The sequence below is a fragment of the Pipistrellus hanaki genome, assembly GCF_964339955.1.
Source record: "Pipistrellus hanaki genome assembly, chromosome: 7".
In the NCBI taxonomy this organism is placed as follows: Eukaryota; Metazoa; Chordata; class Mammalia; order Chiroptera; family Vespertilionidae; genus Pipistrellus; species Pipistrellus hanaki.
In genome coordinates this window covers 14,373,188-14,395,981 of record NC_140509.1, presented here as the reverse complement: position 1 = coordinate 14,395,981, position 22,794 = coordinate 14,373,188, and the positions used below count along the sequence as shown (strand labels likewise).

General features: G+C 42.0%; 1 pseudogene across 1 annotated transcript in view; it reads right to left on the bottom strand.

Moving 5' to 3' along the window:
* LOC311625822 (uracil-DNA glycosylase-like) overlaps positions 1-19,050 on the bottom strand; it is an 80,606-nt pseudogene extending 61,556 nt beyond the window's left edge. Inside the window, exon 1 of the transcript in view lies at positions 18,989-19,050. The product of the transcript in view is annotated as a uracil-DNA glycosylase-like (transcript). The remainder of the gene's footprint in view (positions 1-18,988) is intronic.
* Positions 19,051-22,794: the final 3,744 nt, after the last annotated feature.

Sequence of the window (22,794 nt, the reverse complement as noted above, 5' to 3'; positions counted from 1 at the left end):
GGCCCAGTCAGCCCTAACTGCCCTTCCTGCTGACCTGATTGCCCACAATTGCCCTCCCCTACAGGCCTGATCCCCCTCCAACTGCCCTCCTCTGCTGGTCACCTCTAACTGCCCACAACTGCTCTCCCCTGCAGGCCATCTTGTGGAGGCCATCTGTGTCCACATGGGGGCAGCCATCTTGTGTCTTGGAGTGATGGCCAATTTGCATATTACTCTTTTATTAGATAGGATATTCCTTGTGATCTATAATTCACATAACCAGGGCACTATGTTGAACCTCTTCTCAGATACAAACACACAAGCCCACCTCAATTAAAAAATATGTTAATTTATACTATATATCTGTTTGCATGTTATAACAAGTTTTATTTACACTAATGGTGTTAAGGCACATGTCATTGGACATATTATTAATTAGACTCATGGATGCATTTCTATTGATAATTAAAATCATATATTTGGGATAGTAATGATTTCATAGTTCAAAACAAATTACACACTATTTCTTAAGTGAGTGTGAATATCTTGAATATCTTAATAGGACAAAGCAACTTACTTAAGCTAAGAAGTTCAGAATAGAAACATAAACAGAACTCTGAATAACGCAAATGCAACTACATTATAAAAAACAAACAAACAAACAAACAAACAAAAAAAATATGGCCCTGTCCAGTTGGAGCATTGTCCTATGCACTGAAGGGTCGAGGGTTCAATTTCCAGTTGGGTTGTGTGCAGGAGGCAGATGATCAATGTTTCACTCTCGCATCAATGTTTCTCTCTATCTCTCTCTTCCCTTCTCTCTAAAATTAATAAAATCATATCCTCAAGTGAGGATTTTTTAAAAAGCATGTCTCAGGGCGCTTGCTCACCTCTTCTATTTCTTGGGAATTGCTCACAGCACTTAGCTCAGAGCTAAGCACCTAACAGGTGATTGAAAAATAGGTCTGACTATTGACCAAGTTAAACCAATTTAAGACTTTATCTGTATTTATTTCCTGTACACACCTACACACAGACACAGACACACACACACACACACACACACACACACATCTGTCGTTAGATTAATGCCTCATTTATCTGACATTAGTGTTACTACATTTCCCAAATAAATAAAGCTCACCCATTCAAAGTTATATATTTTAATTGGGATCACAAAGCTTTCTAAAAGAAAATACACACTACTCTCACTTCTTAAACAGAAAATTCTCAACATAATATGAACTGTAAACAGTGCGTCGCGATGGTTCTAATTAAGAGCATCAGTCATTTCCCTGGGCCCTCAGATCCCGGGGAAAATCTTTTGGCAATCATCAGGCTGTTTATTATTTTTAAACTGCAATCTAAACAGTGGAGGCAGGGAGACCTCTCTCCTTCCTACAGCACCTTACATCTGGTGGCAACTCTCACCCCCAGAATAAAACCTGAGAATTCATCTCTGAAGACAACGTGTTCTTCCTGGGAAGGATCAGGTGTGGGGTTACTCAGCCCGTTAGACTAAATCTTTTTGGTAGCTCTAGCCATCATTCCCATTAAATTCTCAGGGAAACAAAGAGGCAGCTCCACTCAGGAGTAAAATGCACTTAAGGGCAATAGCCCCAAACCAAATCCCCGTCTATTTTGCCCCTCCCTGGTCTTTCCAGTCTGCTCCCTGCACAAGGCCCCTACATGGAAGCCAGCATCCATCCTGTGTAGACAGGAGGCAGCCTGTCCTCCTACGTATGGCAGGTTCTAGAGGCAAAGAGCCCCATGCAAAAGCATGGGAACCCTGCTACCAAGGATTACCCAACACTGAGAAAAAGCTGATTCCATAAAAGGGAAAAATCAGGTAAATAAAGAGATCAATTGTAATTCAGAGAACAAAAGCGGCATTTTTAAAAGGTAGAGTTAGTGTTCAGAGAGGGTTTTAAGATGATAATGAATTCTGAAATCAAGAACAGGCTGCTATATATTAAAAAAAAAATAAAAGGAAGCATTTAAAGAACAAGAAAGAGTACCTGGAAATGAAAAAGTAATGGTTTTCCAAATAAAGCAGTCATATCAATAATAGAACAGAGAAGGCTAAAGACCAAGGTGGTGGTCTGGAATCTATAATTGAGCCAACATCTCATAATGTAGAGCAGTAAGAAAAAGAGATGAATAGTGTGATAGGAAAGTTAAGAGACATGGAAGATAAATCTAACATCTAATGACAGTTTTAGGAGGAGAGAACAGAGACAAGGGGGAGGAGAAAAGTCAAAGCAAGGAGGGGTACAGATTTCGTGAGCTGAGGAATAAGAAGAAACTTCAGATTGGAAGGGGCCCAAAAAATATCTCAGAATGCTTAAAAGATCCCACCTAAGGGGAGAATATATTTCAGAAGTTTTAAAACATAAGGAAAAAAAGCGTAAAAGTTCTTTTTAAGTGACATCAGAGTACTCCTGGCAAATGCTAGAAGTCCGTGTAGCAGTGCAAATATACACATTTGGAGACAAATGGGGACTGAGGAAACAGGCCTGTGTGCCATGCATGTAGCTGGCACAGACACTGCTAGTTACTTGCCTGATGTCACTATTATTTTTTTTTCTCTTTACAATGGAACCCCAGGTTCTTGGGAGGGGCATATCAATTGAGCTTAAAGTATTCCCATCACCAGACTCCTGTGAACTTCAGAGTGGCCATGACTCAATTCTAGACAAGGAATGTAAGCAGACGTTGATCATTGGAACTTCCTGTAAAGCTTTTCCAAAGGAACAGACTCAACAGCCTGACTTTTTCATCTCTTTGTCCCTTCACCCTGATTGCCTCCTTCTGAGAATGTGTACTTGATTCCTGGGGGCTCACAACCATCTCATGACCCAAAGGACCAAAGCCTACAAAGTAAGGATGCTAATAGAGAGGGCAGAAAGAGCCTGATTAAAAATAAAATCATGACAGTATGCAAAGAAATGTGGAGCAATTAAAAAAAATAATTTTAGAGGAGAAGGTAACACAAAAAGCCAAAGCCATAAAAAGAAAACTTAATAAATTTGACAAATTAAAATTTAAAAATTCCTGCTTGGGAAAAATAACCTCACAAAAAGTCAAGTAACTAAAGACAAACTGTGAAAAAAAAAAAAAAAGTAATTGCAACTCATATCATAAAAAGCTAATTTCTGCCAAAACCGATTTGGCTCAGTGGATATAGCGTCGGACTGCGGACTGAAAGGTCCCGGGTTCGATTCCGGTCAAGGTCATGTACCTTGGTTGCAGGCACATCCCCAGTGTCGGGTGTGCAAGAAGCAACTGGTTGATGTTTCTCTCTCATCAACGTTTCTAACTCTCTATCCCTCTCAATTCCTCTCTGTGTAAAATAAATAAAAATACATTAAAAAAAAAAAAGCTAATTTCTTAAATATGCATTGAAATCCTTACAAATTGCTATGAAAAAAAATTTAAAACTTGATTCAAATAGAAAAATAATCTAAAGATAAAAACATTTCATAGGAAAAAGAATAAACCACCTTTATATGAAAAAATATTTAATTAGTAATAAAATTAGTGCAAACTATTGCCTTTCAATATAAATTTTATGCTTAATTTTAGCCAAAAGGCAGAGAAGCTACTCCATATAAATTTTAAAATAGCCCTAGTTGATTTGTCTCTGTGGATAGAGCATCAGCCTGTGGACTGAGGGTCCAGGTGTTACAGAAGACCGGGCTCAATTCTGGTCAAAGGCATGTACCTCAGTACCAAGCTCAATCCCTGGCCCTGATTGGGGCGCATGTGGGAGAGGCAACCAATCAATGTGTCTCTCTCACATTGATGTTTTTCTCTCTCCCCCTCCCTTGCACTCTCTCTAAAAAAATCAATGGAAAGGATTAACAAAACAAAAAATAAATCTTAGAATAACCTTGTCTGTATCTACAAAACACTTTCCTATAATTTTGATAGAGATTGAGTTAAACCTGCATATCAATTTAGAAAGAATTAACATGTTTATTATGTAGTTGTATAATGAATGAGCATTTTTTCATTTATTTTGACCATTTTTTTATTTAATTAGTATTTCTTAGTTTTCAACATACAAGTCCTGAATATGTTTTACATCTAAGTATTTAATTTAGTCAACATGATTATAATTGATACTATGTTTGTTTGTTTTTAAAATATATTTTTATTGATTTTTTACAGAGAGGAGGAGAGAGGGATAGAGAGCTAGAAACGTCGATGAGAGAGAAACATCGACCAGCTGCCTCTTGCACACCCCCCTACCGGGGATGTGCCCGCAACCAAGGTACATGCCCTTGACCGGAATCGAACCCGAGACCTTTCAGTCCGCAGACCGACGCTCTACCACTGAGCCAAACCGGTTTCGGCTGATACTACTGTATGTTTTTATTTTAGTGTCCTTGTAGTGATTGCTAGATAATCATGTCATCAGAGAATAAGAAGAGTTTTATTTCTTCCTTTCCAATCTGTGTGCCTTTAATTTCATTTTCTTGTCTTATTGAACTTGCTAGCACTTCTAAAACCATGTAGAATGAGTGGTAAGAAAGGACATTCTTGCCTTGTTGTCAAACTTAGAGGGAAATTTGTCAAATTTATTAAGTTTTCACCATTAAGTATAATGCCAACTATAGGGTTTTTGAAGATAGTTTTTATTAATTTGAACAAGTTTTCTCTATTCCTTTTTCTCTGAGCATTTTTATCATGAATGGATGTCAAATGCTTTTTTTTAAACCAGTTGATATGATCATATGATTTTTCTTTAGCCTATACATTTAGTGAAATATAATGATTAATATCTGAATATTGAAACAGCTTTGCATCCCTGGAAGGTACAAACGACAAGAATTATTAATGTAAATTGGTTGTGGTATCTTTGAGCTTCACCCAAGCCATCCATTCTCTGAGCTCCACCCCACTTCCTCACTTGCTGGAGATGTTGCCAAGGCTGGTTGCAGTGGACACTGATCCAGGCAAAGATCATCAGGCTGTGGTTCTGGCAAGTATCACAAGGCAGCCAGCATGCCAAAAAGTGCTGTGGGTACATCACGCTGAAGGGAAAGAGTTGTATTCAACATGCCAAGCTTGCTGCCTATAGGGCCCATTGAGGTACCAGCTTGAGTTGGCTAACAATTCCTATTTGAGAACAATGTGGCTGATTAATTCTGACTAACTTTGCCCATAAAAATGCAAAACATAGAGGGAGACTGCATCCAGCTCTTGTTGGAATGTAGTACTCAAGCATAGAAACTTACAGCAGTGTACTTTGCTACACTTTAAGAATTCATTCTACATTTTATTTGTGTGGAATAAATTGTCCTCAATAAACTCCAGACTTTGTCACATTCATCTAGTACTAAATCATAAAAATACCCATGGACCTCAAATATTGCACATAGGCTAGGGTAATGCATCTCAGAGAGATGAAACCTGGAAATTATTTTTTCTAGCCCAAAGTCTGTATAACATTTAAGATGCCTGGAAAAAAAAACACAAAAGGCAAGATCTGGTGTCTGGAGGAGTTCTTTTTGTGCCTAAGACCCACAGGGAAGCCAGGAAAGAAGCAAAGATCCATTTAGAAGCAGAGACCATCTATAAATCTAATTCTCTCCCATGAGTCATCTAGAGAGGAATTTATGTATGTCTAGTAAAAGTAGTAAAACATTGTCTAGCATTTTAAATTGAAAGGACTGCATTTTCTGTCCTTTGTTTCCTCTCTAGATCATTATATCTCCTCCAAGGAAACTTTAGATATTTGTTTCCAAATTATTTTCCTGCCCTTATGAAATTTGGATACCAAAGATATATTATACTAGAGGCCCAGTGCATGAATTCGTGCACCAGTAGGATCCCTTAGCCTGGCCTATGGCATCAGGCCAAAACCGGCTCTCCCACATCCCCTGATGGGTCCTGGATTGTGAGAGGATGCAGGCCAGGCTGAGGGATCCCACTGGTGCACAATCAGGGCCAGGGAGGGATGTGAAAGGTTGGCCAGCCAGGCAAGGACTGCAGGAGGGCTCCAGAGTGTGACTGGCCCATCTTACTCAGTTCCAATCGGCTAGACCCCAGCAGCAAGCTAACCTACCAGTCAGAGCATCTGCCCCCTGGTAATCAGTGCGTATCATAGCGAGCGGTTGAGTGGCCTTAACATATCATTAGCATATTATTCTTTGATTGGTTGAATGACCAACTGGCTGATCAGACATTTAGCATATTAGGCTTTTATTAAATAGTATACTGTTTATGTTGATGGGTAATGTTGAGCTTTAGAGGATCACAAATCATTGCAATATCTAATCTTCCCCAACCAATTTTTGTCCACTTGGGAGCAACATAGCCCCTATTAATAATGTTTGTCCTAACAAAATTAGTGTCTAAATTCTTCACAAAAGCAGGGGAAAAAATGAATATCTTAAACAACCTTTAAGGTTGCTTCCATGTCCTATCCTCAGAATTGCAATGACAATTTTCTTCTTTTATCTGGGTGCAACTATTGGCACTCTTCGGTCTAGAATCAAGTAAAAAGTGGTTCCTTACAATCAAGGAAATGCCAGAGAAGTTAATTTCAGAAAGTCTTAAAAGGCCTGGAAAGTCATGTTCAGGCAGCTACCTCATTCTGCTCATCTCCAGTTTCTCCTGAGTGGGTTCTAGGTGAGGACTCCCACCTACTTCTGCCCAGTGATGAGTGCACAAATCAAATCCAAATACCTAACTCCCTCATCCACACAACCGTGCAATGTTCCTGCACTGTTCCAGTGCACAAATCCAAATACCTACCATAACTCCCTCATCCACACAACCTTGCAATGTTCCTGCACTGTTATGACAAGGAAGGAGAGTCACAGAGGGTGACTAATACAGCACCATTTGTGGCAATATTAGGTGGCTGGACTCAATTGTCATTTGTAACTGGAACAGCTTAATTTAAGAATTTGTGCTCTAGCTGGTTTGACTCAGTGGACAGAGCAATGGCCTGAGTACTGAAGGGTGCCAGGTTCTATTCTAGTAAAGGGCACATGCCAGGGTTGAGGGCTCCATCCCCAGTGGGGGGTGTGCAGGAGGAAGCTGATCAATGATTCTCTCTCATTATTGATGTTTCTGTTCTTTCTTTCTCTCTCCTTCTCTCTCTCTCTCTCTCTCTCTCTCTCTCTCTCTCTCTCTCTCTCTCTCTCTCCCTCTCTGAAATCAATAAAAATATATTTTAAAAAAAGAATTTGTATAAACCCTGGTGTTATGTCTTGGGCTTGGAATCCAACTGAAGTTTTGGTACATGAACCATGACATAACTATCAAGGGTGATAACTGCAATGTGTTAATCAAGTTGCATATCTGATTTACTCACATAGAGGCTTCTTTGATTCCCATTGAACTTGGATAGCCATAACCATGATGTCAGGTATCAGGGAAACCGAATTTGCATAATAACAGTTAATCATACTAGGGTACCTGATCATGCTGGGGTACTGATCGTGCTGGAGTACTGATCATGTTAGAGTCCTGATCATGCTAGGGTATTGATCATGCTGGGGTCCTGGTCATATTGTGGTACCTGATCATGCTGGGATACAAAGGTTTGCCAGAGAAGATAGCTGCTGAATTTGAGGGTGCCACTAATATTTTGTATCCATAAACTGGCTCAATGAGGAATCTCAACTTCTTGGGAAATAAATATGAAATGGTTTCCTTTATTGAGTATCTGCCTCCAACTAAGCTCTGCTGAACAACCCTTTCTCCCTGGGCACAGCACTCTTAACCATAGCTGAGATGACAACACACCTTTTCTGTCACCTTTATTACCCAAGCAGTCTCAATTTAATTCCATAAAACCAGCACTGTCCATTTTAAGTCTCCAATTACATAATTAAGAAGGAGCTCTTCTCTTTCCACCCTCCCAGCCTCTGCACAGGCTACCCTGGGAGCTGACATGGCTTGGCCAGAGCATAGAGAGTGAGATATAGTCTGCTTTCACATGCCTCCTTACTCATCTCCACTCTCATGTTGGGGTGAAGAGCAAATGGACAGAAGTTACATACCTTCTTATGTGGCTGCTCATAGCAAGTTTCCCCCTTTTCAGACTTCACCTTGATTGGTCAAATTGCTGACTTGGCTCATTATCTAGGAATTCACAACCATCCGTCAAGTGGTGGTTTCAACAACCTTGCTGATAAATGATTTAATTTAGAGACACTCCCTTAGGCATACACCACCTCTTTTACTTGTCCTCCAGCTAATAAATTCACCTACTTGTTCTGATATTCCAAAATGGCTTTGGCCTCTGGCAAGGCTATGGCCACAAATTCCAATAACCCTTCCTAGTCTCAAATCTGGAGTCCATGACAAGTAGAGGATCTATCTTCCATGCTCTCAGGAACTATACATGGAAGTCTTTATCTCTGCCTAGTGGTATCTGTTCCATCTCCCAAGGATTCTGCCCCTCTAGTAGCACTTGGTATGAGTCCTCAAGCCAGCCGATTTGAGATCACAACCAAGGAATAAAATGTTTAACTTCTATTTGCTGGATTGACTTTCAAGGTTCTACATGAAAAGTTATGAGTATTTCTCTTGAGGTTTCCATCCTCTGACTCCAGAAAGCAGAAGAGCCCTGGGAAAGGAAGGGAGAATTGTTTGAGGTACTCATGCACTTACTCAAGTAGGCAGTCTCATTCCACTGCCAGTTGCCCTCTGGCATTTCATGGGAGAAGTGTTGAAAAGTAGTAGAAGCCATACTTCTTTGCAAGCCCAGAGGTGGTGTTTGATCCATTAATGACTAAAAACAGGTTTTCATACACATTCCCACACACCACCACAACTACATGTCTTCCTCCTAAGTCTCTTGACTCCTTTTCCACCAAGATGGTAGCTTTCAAATATGGCTTTGGGTTGTTATAGCAACAGATTGGGCTGCTACTCCTTCTGACTTCAGCTCCATGGGTCTCAGTGCAAATTTTCAAGACAGGGAATCTGATTGGCTTTCTTTGAACAGATGTTTACTTCAGGGTCAACCAGATGTGAACAAAAGAGCAGGACACCGGGTAAAAAGATGTCTTCCTAGGCCCTCTCCCATATGAGGGCTACGGTTAAGATTACTGCACCATCATATCAACCAAACTGAGGCATTTTGGAAAGTAAAAGGTGGAGTGACCAATAATCCCCTGAGATAATAGGCATAAATTGGGATTGTCCTAAACAAACCAAGACGTATACTCATCCTATGTGGAGGAGCTTCCACAAATGGAAGAGTGACTAGACAGGTATACCAGGTACATTTGTGATGAAGTACAACAAAATTTAGTTTATAATCTCCTTGAGGGAAAGAAACGTGTCTTGTACACCTTTCTATTTTTGAGTCTAACATAATGTCTGTTAAAAAAGGGGGGGAGTAAATAAATATCTGTTGAATTAATGAAAATTTAGCAAGCTCCAATATTTTGTTGAAAATGTAGTTCATGTTTACATGTGAACCTGGAAACTTTTTTCCTATTGAAGGGAAAATGCTCAAATCATTCTCTTTGAAAGATGCTTTTGTAGTGTTTATCAAGTTGCCCATGTTGTGCATTGGACTTGGAACAATGCCCTTCTTATAATATAGCCTAAAACATACCTGGACCAAAGCAACATTGGTGATTCTCAAATTTCTATTCAGAACTTCGGCCATTTTTCACAGGGTTAGGTTGGCAATTCTTTGTCAGGAACTTAAGCTGAAATTACAGTCTCCCTGCCTCGTGGCGGACACCCTCAGCTGCAGGGTAAAATAGGACAGCAAACGGGATTTTGTCAGAGCTGGTGGGAAGCAGGGAGCCACATAAGAACTAAGAACCTCTGAGCATCATGGCAGAAGGGTACTAGGTATGTGGTCCCTCGTAGCACCTGTGAGAGCCACTGACTCACAGCAACCCTCCTTCTAAAGAACTCCCAGGTCAGCTCCAAATCAAGCCTTTCTCAGGCATTTGAAGCCATTTTTCACACACTCGCCTGAAGCCAACCGAGGCACACACATCAAGCTGGGCTGAGCACCTCTCCTCATTGCAGTATCAGTGTGTCATTTTTCTTATAGCTCTTTTTATAGAGCCGCCATCCTCCAACTCTGTTCTAGAAGGCATTGCTGACTCCAGATATAACAACAAAACCAAAAATTGTTCAAGAAAATTCTCCTTTATTTAGACTCTAAAGTTTAGAGGGTGAGATAATGATTTCATTATTTACTATTCATTATTTTGTTTTAAGTGCCTTATAGATGATGCTTTTCTACAAAAACAAGATATTATTTCCATAACAAGAGAAAAAGGAAAGATATGTAAAGAAAAAATATACCACCTCCTCACCATCCCTCCTTTTACATTTTGAAGCTACATTTTTAAGTTGTCATAGAAATTATATTTTGCGGTTGATTCTTGTATTTATGAATGTTCAAGTGGCTTTATCTTTCTTTCTTCGTAAGACTATATGACATTAATTAAAGTATTGACTGCATTCTGTTGATTTCTTTGGGAGGAAAGCACCCCACTTCTTGTTCTGTGGGAGCAGCTCAAATGCCCCTCATTTCTCCTCTTGTGGCAGTTGCCTGAATTGCAGACAGAAAGTCTTGGAATATTTAACTTGGCTTTAGAGAGTCTCCTTGCAAACTTGAACTTAATGAAGACAGAAAAGTTAGTATAGCCGAAACCGGTTTGGCTCAATGGATAGAGCATTGGCTTGGGGACTGAAAAGTCCCAGGTTCGATTCTGGTCAAGGGCAGGTACCTTAGTTGCGGGCATATCCCCAGTAGGGGGTGTGCAGGAGGCAGCTGATGGATGACTCTCTCTCTCTCATCGATGTTTCTAGCTCTCTATCTCTCTCCCTTCCTCTCTGTACAAAATCAATAAAATATATTAAAAAAAAGAGTGTACTCTCTTTAAAAAAAAAAGTTATTACAGAGGTGTTCTTGATGGCATGCAGAATGAAGACACATTTGTCATTGGTCAGTGACAACAGGGTGCACCCCACTGTACACTGCCAACCTTGGGCTCTGGGAATTTCCCTGAGGTCTACTTGCCTCAACAGCCCAGTAATCAGTCAGGGGGTTCATTGCAGAGGGGCTCTGCCTCTTACCCTGCTCACTAGTGCACCAGGTGGCCTGACATCCTTGCTTGTAGGTTGGGAAAATAGCAAACTCAGGGCCATCTTACGCAACTCACTGAATTGTCACCTGTAAGAAGAAAGTAGAGAGCGAATGAGCCTCAAGAAATAAGTCTGCACTTGAAAATGTGAATGCTTTTATTTTTAAGGGAAATTGAAGAGTTATAGGTTTAATTTGTTGTTAAGGTTTCAGAACATTATGTGATGGTTTAAGTACATACAATACCATCAATGCCATTTGTTTAGACAACTGGTTGGCAAGCTATGGCCAGCCACCTGGTTTTATAAATAAAGTTTTATTGGAACACAGTTACACTCACTTGTTTACATATTGTCTGGGGCTACTTTTGTGCTACAAAGCAGAGGTGAGTAGTGGCAACAGAGACCATATGTGGCCCACGAAACCTAAAATATTTACTGTTTGGCCCTTTACAGAAAAAGTTCACCAACTCTGCTTTAAACCAACATTGACACCCAGTCTCCTTTTCCTTACTAATTTGACAGGAGGACGTTTATATGTCAATACAAAAGTAGAATACATGGCCTCTGCTTCGCTTATAAGCAGATTGCTTTTCTCCATCCACAGACATTTTCCAGAGTGGTGACAGAGAGCAGAGAGCTTGGGTCCTTCCAGCTGTGTAACTCTGGGCCAGTCCCTTCACCTCTCATGCCTCCTCATTAGTATGAACCTAGCTCATAAGGTTGTAATGAGGATTAAATGAGTGAACACGTGTAAAGAGTCCAGCACATACCTGGCCATAGTGGGGTCTCAATGAACACTGGCTTCTAAGTAGTTCCTTTTCCTTACATAGCCATTCCTCTACACCAGTGGTTCCCAACCTTTTTCTGGCCATGCCCCACCTAAGCATCTCTATAATCCTGATGCCCTCTCTGTGACATATGATTCTTATTATTCAAAAAGCGAGCTCCTAGTCTCATGGAGGAAGCCTAAAAGGCCATTAACTTGGTCTAAACAAGCTTATAAAAAACATGGCATCCATGAAAGAGAAAAATAAAAGAACAAAAGGACAGTTGAAGTACCGAGGAAGAAGTCACTAAGAAATTGTTAAAAAAAAAAAAAAATAATAATAATAATAACATGAAGTGATATGAAAAAATAGCAAATAAAGTTTCAAAACATATAATAGAGAACTGAAATGCATAAATAAGTCACATCATTCAGTTATATGTGAGGCCCCTAGAGCCATAAGAAATGCAAAAAAAATTCACTGTTAATAACTCATTCTTGAATTGCCCCCCTCCCCTTAAACAATCAAATTGCCCCCCTGTGGGACGTGTGCCCCATGTTGGGAACCACTGCTGTACACCCAACACACATTTACCAGAAAAGGGGTCAGCAGAAGATGGAAACTAGGGCAGAAACCCATTTGCAATTTGGCAAGATCTAAGTACCTCCCCCTGAGTTGTTTTTCCTAAAAATCATCCCTGACAGCCCATCCACTGGATGCACTAGAACATGGCCATGCCTGCAGTGCGGCTCCTGCAGAAGACAAACTAATGGCTGACCAGAACGGTAATACCTTATTGCACTGGAACCTGCTCAGTTCATTAGGGGCCCCAGAACCGGTCCTTACAACTCACTTTCATGCTTCAGCGGCCTAATTGTGCCTTGGACAGACTCACCCCTGGATTCAACACCCAGCTCTCTTCAAAGCACTCAGCAAATTAGTGGCTCTCCGCGTGCCCTTTCCCACAGAGGCAGACACCCAGGGTCGGGCCGACCTGGGTTTGAAAGCAGTAAAGTTAATCAGGCCTTTGCTCAAAGTGAGTCCAAAGAGCACAGAGTAATTTGCCCCAAGCACCGGGCCTGTGCTACCCCTTGATAAAACTGCTGAATCAATTAGTCTAATTAAATGAGGTGGAAAATGACTCCTGCAAATAAGTTGCCATGAAAGGCAAGTCTTAATTTGGCCTAAGGGAAAGCAAACGGCTCTCGCCTGGGTCTTGCCAGAGTCTATGAATGGGGAATAATTGGCAATTCATGTGTGTGTGTATTTTTAAGTCCATGGTACAAATATGTTTTCGTTGACAAGCAGCGGAGGCTTTCCTGGGTATAAAGAGAGGGTTCTAATTAAGGGATAGCATAATTGTGTGTGTTGGCTGAAATGCCACATGTGTGCCCTGGCTGCAGACATCGGGGCCTGGGACCCAGCCCACTGTGAGGAGTGGGGGCTCAGGCCAAGACAGACCCCTGCAGTGCCGCCTAACATCAGCCGCTCAGCCTCTGCTCCCCTCTGGGAGATGTTTCCCCAGCTCACTAAGGACTCCCATGCAAGTGACTTAGGAAGAGAAGCTATGAAGTTAAAAATAAAAATTAAAAAGGCGCCTTCATCTGGGGGATATACTGCAAACCTTAAGAAGATGCTGGAGAACTATATTTCTGCATGGAGGAACGTGATCAAAATCACTTGATGAGAAGAAGCCTTACTGGATGGTCTAAGTCGGTGTAGGTACAGTTGCCTCGCTCTTCCACAGCCTGGCCCTCGGCCTGCCCCCACCCAACTCACTTGCAGGGAGAATGCTGAAACCCTGGCATGGCTGAGGAGGCTGTAGGTCCCTGGGATCCTCAGAAAGGGGCATCTACAAACCCAGCAACACTCTGTTACCCACGCTGACCTCCTTCAGAGGTGCAACTTTGATAAGTGTTTTCACAAGAAAAGTCTCCTTTGGATGTCTTTATGAAAGATTTCCTTCCCAATAGGATGGGGTCTCACAGGAAATTAGGCTGGGGTAGGGGGTGAGGAGGAATCCCTGCTACCTGTGGGAAATTTAAGATAATCACAGGAAGTGACCTTCTCCCAACACCCTATTCCTGGATATGGGGTGGGACTCAGAGCAGTGTGGTTTTGAGCCCACAGGGCAGTTCTGATGATCAAGGCTGATCAATGTGGCATTCTCAGTCTACTCAGCTCCCACCCCTGATTTCCTGGGTCCCCTTTACAATGCGTCCCTCAAGCCCTTACTGTTTGTTGGCTTTTCTTTGTGAGCTCAGCTCACCTCCACTGGGGGCTCCTGAAACCCTGCTCAGTGTCATGCCCTCCTTTCATCTAACTGGGGACAGTAAATGACCCAGCCAGGGGGAGAATCAATAGACCTAAAGGATTCTTGAAAAGAGGGTGCTTGATGCGATGAAATGACTCAACAAACACAATCTTCAACTGACTGAGAAATCGTGGCTTCATGACCTTTGATTACAGAGAGAACTGGTGGCAGTCTTTCTGTGCCAGGACAGAACGCAGTTTTTGAGTGATTAAGTTTATGAGGCAGCACACAGTAGACCCCCTTATATGAGGAATATGATTCAAGACCTCCAGTGGATGCCAGATACCAAGATATTACCAAACCCTGTATATACTATGTTTTTAACCTGTACATACACACCTAGGATAGAGTTTAATATATAAATTAGGCACAGTAAGATATTAATAATAATAACCAATAATAAAATAGAGCAACCATAGCAATATACTATAATAAAAGTTATGTGACATTATTAAATAAAATAAGGGTCACTTGAACTCAAGCACTGTGATACCTTGACAGTCGATCTGATGACCAAGCCAGCTTCTAAGTGACTAACAGGCAGTGTCTAAGTGACACTGGACAGAGGGATGATTCCCGTCCTGGGAGGCAGAAATGTGTCTTCCTATAAGTTATTTGCTAATTTTCAAAGGCTGACATTTTGATTGTTTTTTTTTGTTTGCTTGTTTGTTTGTTTTTTAGCGTCATAAAATTTCATGTGAATGCCAGCATCCTACCATGACTACCAAAGTGCCAAGAAAAATGGTCATATTGCCCATTATCTTCCCCGTTGTATAGATGAGGGTGCAGAGGTTAAGTAATGGGCCCACGTTTGCAGAGCAGACGGTAGTGGAGCCAAGGCTCTCTAGCCATGTGTGTTGGTTGTTTTGAGCGCTGAGTTTTCACTCCCTGACCCTGTCTCACATTCTACAGGACTTGACAGCCCAGAGGTCACCCACTCACTCAGCTCCCTACCCCACACTTGGGACAGAACTCAGATCTTCCCTGAGTGCCCAGATCCATGGGTCAGCTTGAACAGGCCCTTAAACACCTCATGCCTCAATTTCCCTATTAACGTCCCAGTAGCTTAATGTGTGAAATTAGTTTGAAAAATTTCTGAAGGGAAAAAAAATGAAGTAAAGAAAGATGCGATAAGAAAAAGCTTTCTTTTCTGATAGGTGCCATTTTTCGCAAACCCCCATGGATTTAAAGTGGGCTCCATGTTGCCTTTTTTTTTTTTTTTTTTTTTTTTTTTTTTTTAGCATACACAAGGATCAGGTAAATGCATCCGTAGTACCAGTTTCTATTTCCCATTTCCTTAAATGATGCAAGTCGCAGTCAGTTGTGCAGAGGGTGGGAGAAACACGTGAGCTTAGGGCAGCAAGGAGAGCCCGTGAGAAGGGCCAGCACTGGGAGGGAGGAATGTGCTCAGGCTGCACATTTGCACTTCGGCTTGTGAAACACTGAGACTATTCTTTATGCTTATTTTTATGATGTTTATTTTCACTGCTTTTTATCAGTAACGTTTTCCTCTGAAACCTGAACACACGAAACAAAGACTGTCCCATCTAAATCCCAAAAGAGGTGCCACTATGAACCAGACATTAACTTTCTCTGCTCAACTTTTTAGAAATGGAGGCAGGGGGTGGCAAAAACTTGTTTTATTTTGTCAAAGGACAACAAGCTTCCAGGGTCAGTCACTGCCACATTTGGCCATTTCATAAACACGCAGGAGACAGAACAGAATAGGCAGGTGTCTCCTTTCCTAGCCCCGGGGTTACTGATGGACCCCGTGATTCTGGTATCTTCTCTGCCCCTCACATCTGCCAAGCATTGGTGGTCTCTCATTTCTTAGTGTCTGTGAAGATTGTTTTTGAACTTGAAATATACCCCCTAATTTGAAAACGAATGGGTCTTCTTTAAGGAAATCACATTTACCAGCATTTAAAGAGTTCTACTGCGTCCCAGGCTGAGACACAATGGCCAGGGGTTGGGATGGAGAGGGCTGCAAATAGACTGGCTGAGACCCCCTCTGAAGTTCTTATCCAGCCTGCTGATCAGCACCACAGCCTGGGTGCTGATTAAAAGCATAAAAAATAGTCACAAAAAACAAAGCACAAAAAATACTCTTGCCAAAACCGGTTTGGCTCAGTGGATAGAGCGTCGGCCTGTGAACTGAAGGGTCCCAGGTTCAATTCCGGTCAAGGACATGTACCTTGGTTGAGGGCACTTCCCCAGTAGGGGGTATGCAAGAGGCAGCTGATAGATGATTCTCTCTCATCGATGTTTCTAACTCTCTATCCCTCTCTCTTCCTCTCTGTAAAAAAATCAATAAAATATATTTAAAAAAATACTCTTAAGCCAAACAATGGCTCCATTCCTAAATAAAGACAACACATATTCAACAGTCATATCTGTATCATCCCCACATTGGGGTGTTAGTCAAGCACCCCCCAACTTTGCTCAAAAGGAACAGTGCTACTCTGGGGAGCAGCGTCTCCACAAGCCTTATTGCAGGAGCCTGTGGGATTCCACCCCGCCCAATATCAGAGCTCTTCCCAAATAGCATTCGAAAGTGCTTTTTAACCTCCGCATCTCTACTAACGTGGCAGGCTCCGAGGGGCTGGGCTGAAGCCAAGGTGGATTAAGTGGAATTGTAGAAGTGTTCCCAATAAGCAGTTTCCTACTATTAGCAACTTCTCGCCTACAACGGAGGCTCAGTGCCTCCCCCTCCTCTTCTATGCCAAGAAGAATGCATAACAATCTCTGTTGTGTGAGACAAAGAGTGTGCATGTGTATGCAGTGAGCCATGTATGTATATATGCACCTACGCACAAGAACTGCCTGGTCATATCCTTTCTTCACCGTTTTCAGCGTGTGTGTGTGTGTGTGTGTGTGTGTGTGTGTGTAAACATATATAGATATGTATCTTTTCTCTTTTTACTGATTCTCTTCCAAAGTTTTCTGCAAATCTGATAAATCCTTTTTTTCCCATTTCTATCCAAACCAGGTTTTCTGTTGTGTCTGCTTCAGGCATCATAAAACAAAGGTTAATTCTTTTAACAACCCAGGACCTGGAGCTGCTGTTGCCAGCTTTCCTGGCTGGCCTTGACCCTCCCGGATATCTCCCGCCAGAATTCCCCAGACACACGCCATCAACCGGGACGCATGGCCAGGCATCTCATATGCTCCTTCTGGGTTATGTTATAAATTTTGGCTGAGACATCAACACATGTCAACATGTTACTTTCAGTGACATGTTTGTCTTTTCTTTGTTAGCTTTGGTTCAAGGCCGTGAATCCATTTCGAGAAACGACGTTTCTAATTGTAAGCAAAAGTCCATCATGCTTCATGGACTTTGGGGTTTCTCTATGCCTGTCTCCTCCTTCCATCACTCTCCCCCTGCCCCCCTCCTTTATTTTTCTTAGAAGTCCAACTGAAAGGATATTTGGTGATCAAAGTGAATTTAACTGGCAGGGCAGGAGCGAACACAAACCGATGAGCTCCCAGGACCTCTGTCTTTGGTTGGCTCTCGATGAGTTTGGGGGATCACAACCTTTCACCTGAGCACTGCAATTCTTCCTTCCTTTCTTTCCTTTCCTTCCTTTCCTTCCTTTCCTTCATTTTCTTCCCTCCCTCCCTCCCTCCCTCCCTCCCTCCCTCCCTCTCTCCCTCCCTTCCCTCCTTCCTTCCTTCCCTCCCTCCTTCCTTCTCTTCCTCCCTCCCTCCCTCCCTCCCTCCCTCCCTCCGTCTCTCTCTCTCTCTCTCTCTCTCTCTCTCTCTCTCTCTCTCTCTCTCTCTTTCTTTCTTTCTTTCTTTCTTTCTTTCTTTCTTTCTTTCTTTCTCTTTTCAATGACAACAGAGGTCAATGCCCAGGTTTTAACCCTGCTTGGTCAGATCTCTCTCCTTCATTGTTCAGAATACCTTTGTCAATTTGAGGTAGGAGTCGGGTCCCTACAGAATCCCTTCCAGGAGTTCTGGGTGCTCCACACTCATCTCCTCCTGCCCTAGAGAGCTGTCTCTCTGCTCCCTTCCTTTTGCCTGGAGAGAGCAGCTGCCCCCGGCTGCCCTCCCATTCCCTGTTGTGGAAAAGCGTGGCTGGGCTGGAGGATGTGGCTTCTGAAAAGTGGCCAGGAAGAGAAGGTACGCTACCCATTCAGGACCGGCTGAAGGCACCAGCAGGGGGCCAGTTCACAGGTAGCAAAAGAAACATGGTCATTGCCCTTTTCTCTAGAAAACAAAAGCGTCTCAGGTTTCGAACAAGTAATATTAATATACAGCTTGAACATGCATCTTCATCATCAACTTTACCTCTAAATTAGTTTTGAGTGGTCCAGAAACCCATTCACAAAGGATAAAGATTTACCACCTTTAGGCAGTAATAAACCAGAAATTGGCTGGTCGGGGTTCTGTCCCCAGAACCGCTTCTGAAGGACCCTGGCAAGTGATTTAGTTATGTTCGGTGTCAGTTTTCTCATCTATAAAGGGGTGGGGGGGGGGAGGGGTGACCTTAAACCTCTAACTCTCCACGGCTTCCAAATCCACTCTGAGTGAGCACTCGGGATTAGAACAAGCATTTCTTCTCCCAAGGCAACTGCTTTGAAGGAAAAAATATATTTATTTGGATATACAAGTCCTGGTGTTTGTTAAAAAAAAAAAAATAGATTTTCATTGCTTTATAGTCACACCTCGTATATTCCAGCTTCTGTTAGAAGCCTTTTATGACTCTGTCATTCATAAATTTGTCCAAACTCTTTTTTAATCCATTTACATTTCCTGTCTGTACCGCCTCTCTGGGTAATGAGTTCCATAACTTTATTACGTGCTAGGAGAAGTATTATTTCCTTGTTTGCCCTAAACTTACCTCAAGCTTCCAACAGCCTGCTTGCCTTCGTGTTTCAGAATCTGATGACCAAGCTCCTTCATCGTCTTTGCTTTACAAATGGGAGTTTACATCCACTTGGACGGCTCGTAAAGCAGCAGCCCCTACCCCTCCCTGACCCCCCGTGATTCCCTGAATCATTCCGGTTCCTTAGACATGAAATGTGGGCACCGATGGTGTGAGGAAGTCCTGGCTCCAAATGACTGAGAGGCACGGAGCCTGGAGGTCTAAAGGCTTTTGAGTCAGACAAACCTGGGCTCAGATTCCAGGCCTGCCACTCGCTGTGCGGTCTCCTGGAGCCTCATTTCCTCAACTGGAAAATGGAAAACAGTGCTGACCTCAGACGCTGTCAGAGTGGACCCGTGTGATTTTTGTAATGTGCCCAGCAGAGGGCCAGGTCGTTGCTAATATCTCCCTAAATCCAGTGGTGGGAAGGTGAGGGTTACTGAGTGCCGAGACTCTAGGTGGACCTTAATGTGCAAGGTATTCTAGAGCCATTGTTCACGTGGTGAGCGGGGCCCAGGTACGTGGCTGGCACAGAACAGTGTAAGCTTCGTTGCATGAGATGATGGTGGAAAGCTGTGGGTGGCGGCGATGTTCTGAACACTGGAAGTGGGCAGAGTTTAAGGGGAGATCTTTGGCAACAGATCAATAGGAAATGTGATCTCAGCTGGAACTAAAGTGGCACCAGATCGTGGACAATAAATATTTACAAGGTGGCAGAAGGGATTTTAAATAAAAATAAAAAGGAGGGGGGAGCCCATACACTCTTTCCAGAGAAATGGCCTGAGTCAGAGGGAGGAAAAATTCAATTTCTATCTTTTACTAGAATGTGTGACCTCCAGCAAGTCAAACCTATTTGTATGTCTAGCTTTCTTTGCACATAGAATGGAATTAAGCTACTTTACTAACTTACAAACCATGCTCCTTGGGACCTATATACTGGGGAGAAGAGGAAAGAAACAGAGATGAGGAAGGATGTGAGTCTTCATCCCTAATTCAATCCAAGTAGCTATATTTCTAAGGTCCTAAGATTGGCTCATCAAGGAGAATTTCAAAGAGTCAAAATTACTTTTTAAAAACCCTTAAATCACCTAAATATATACTGTGCAAGTTCAAAGGAACTGAATCCTTGGGAAGCATAGCAGAGCTACCCTTCCCAGCTCACACATGCTTCATAGTGTACCATCACGGAGCCAAGTGGCAAGCTTAGCCCCCCTTCTCTCTCTGTCTCTCTCTCTCTGTCTCTCTCTGTCTCTGTCTCTGTCTCTGTCTCTCTCTCTCTCTCTCTCTCTCTCTCTCTCTCTCTCTCTCTCACACACACACACACACACACACACACACACACACACACACAGATAAATAAATGCATAAACTAATGCTACTGTAATGATCTTCCATTTGGATTTAAATTTTGGTTTGTAAAAAGGCTTCTGAAGTTATAAAGAACAATAAAGGATACCACTAGATTGGATGCTGGGGTGCCTTCCACTCTAACAGGATGGGAGTCCAACCAAAAGAATGCAAGCCTTGGATTCAGGAGTCTTATTAGAGAGATTTGGAGAGAATCCATTCATATAAGGGGAAATTGGGACAACTTATTTGCACACCTAATCAGACAAGCAACAGGTGTGGGAAGTAGATGGAAAACAAGCCAAAGCATATAAGCATTTCTGCATGAATGCTGGAAGTCTAACAACAACAAAAAGCAACACTTGGCATCCAGGCGATTCATAACCCGACTGGCTTCCCCACAAGCAACTGGTTACCAGAAAGGAATGCGGAAGACTCTATAGGCTATTCCCTGAAGACATCTTCCCAGTGTGTAGCCAGGGCCAAAAAGACTCATAAAATTCCAGGCACATCATCAGCATGATTGCTTTATAAAAATATATAGATACCTTATCCAACTCCTGATTTAAGGCATGGAGCAACACAACTAGGGTAATTTGCATTGTTCTCATTCTCCTGCCTCAGGAAGATATAATGAGCTGCACAAGGCAACTCATAAAACACACCGAAAAAAAATAGAGCAAAAGAAACAAGAGGAAGAGAGTGAGAAAGGGAGAAATGAAGGACAGACTGAAGTATCTAAAAAAAAAAAAAAAAAAAAAAAAAAAAAAGAGGACTGATAGAAGATTCTTCAGCCAGGAAAGGGATGTTACCATTACCTACAAAATATCTACACGATTACAAAGGAGAAAACAAGGTGGCCATCGTCTTTCCCTGATGGCTTCCTTCTTTCCTGCCCTCCTCCTCCCCACCCCACTCCCCACTCAGGAGCTTAGAGAAAGTAGCATGGGGACTGACATAGAGCATACTCTATCCAATACACTAATGCTACTGTCATATATTTAAAGGACATCTCACAGGTATGGTGCTCACATTTATCCATGAAAAATGCTTGGAACTTGTTATTCCATCAGGAGAACCCAACGAATGTTATAAGTAATTAAAGAAATATTAGAAAACATTATAGACAAATGTGAGAACTTGATTTAAGGACAATGTAGCTCTTCGTATATTTTGACCGACGAACAACCCGTTTCTGCTTCTTATAGGAAAGCTATCTTCTTCAACCAGGAGCATGACTCTGGAGGTCATTCAAATGCATTCATGTTTCCCCACTAGGTTGTTTGCACCTGGAGGCAAGGACCAGGTCTTATACTGCTCTATATGCATCTAAAGCTCTTATCTAGTGCACTGCCTAGTGCATATTCAGCAGTCAGTCATGCTTGATGAAACAAAGAGAATTGTATTAATGTATTGCAAGAGCTGGGAAATGTGGTCTCTCTATAAGCTCTCCTGGTACTGTCACTGTTCCCCTTAGATCCTTAAGATCAATCCCCAATAATTAATACATTTTTTATCATCTAGAAAACATTATTTTTGTGTGTTTTTCAAAACTTCTTGGAAAGTTACATCCTATTTGGTTTCCCAAGCTTTTCATCTAATAAGCGTTTTAGAAAAGTATGCAATTTGAATAACAGCAGAATAAATTCAGCCTTAACCTATTGTGATAATGGGAAACAGTACCAATCAATTTCAAAACAAATGCTAGCATTAGTACATCCAAATAAAACAGCCATCAACCAACAATTCTTTTCAGAGCACGCCTGCTGGTGCTGAGCCCGTGAAGGAAAGGAATATTCATGAGATTTGTCATCATCCTCTTTGAGCAGCAACCAACCAGGATGCAGGACTTGGAAAGTCTAAGTCCTGTCTGTCAAGGAAGCACCATGTGGTTTCAGGTGACTGAGTTAGCCTCTCTGGGCCTCAGTTTCTTCATCTGTAAAATGCAAAGGTTACTGAGGAAGGTCATGAGCATGCAAATCCCAGAATTTTGTTCTCTTAAAACTGTTGGTTAAGAAAAATACTGTGTTCCCAGAAAATGAGGTTTTCATTACTATATTTGAAAATATAAATCTCTAACTTATTCTCTCTCTCTCTCTCTCTCTCTCTCTCTCTCTCTCTCTCTCTCTCTCTCTGTGTGTGTGTGTGTGTGTGTGTGTGTGTGTGTGTGTGTGTGTGGTGTGGTGAAGAGGGTAGTTTAAGGCAAAGTTTAATGATAAACTCCCTTTAAACTTTCCTACCGTGTATCCCCGAAAATAAGATATCCCCTGAAAATAAGACCTAGCGCAACTTTGGGAGAAAAAATTAATATAAGACACTGTCTTATTTTCAGGGAAACAGGGTAATTCTAGGAGAAAACTGATTTTCTCTAGGAGAAAACTGATGTGGCCACACTTCACACTACATTTCCATGCTTATATGTGTCAATGAGACAA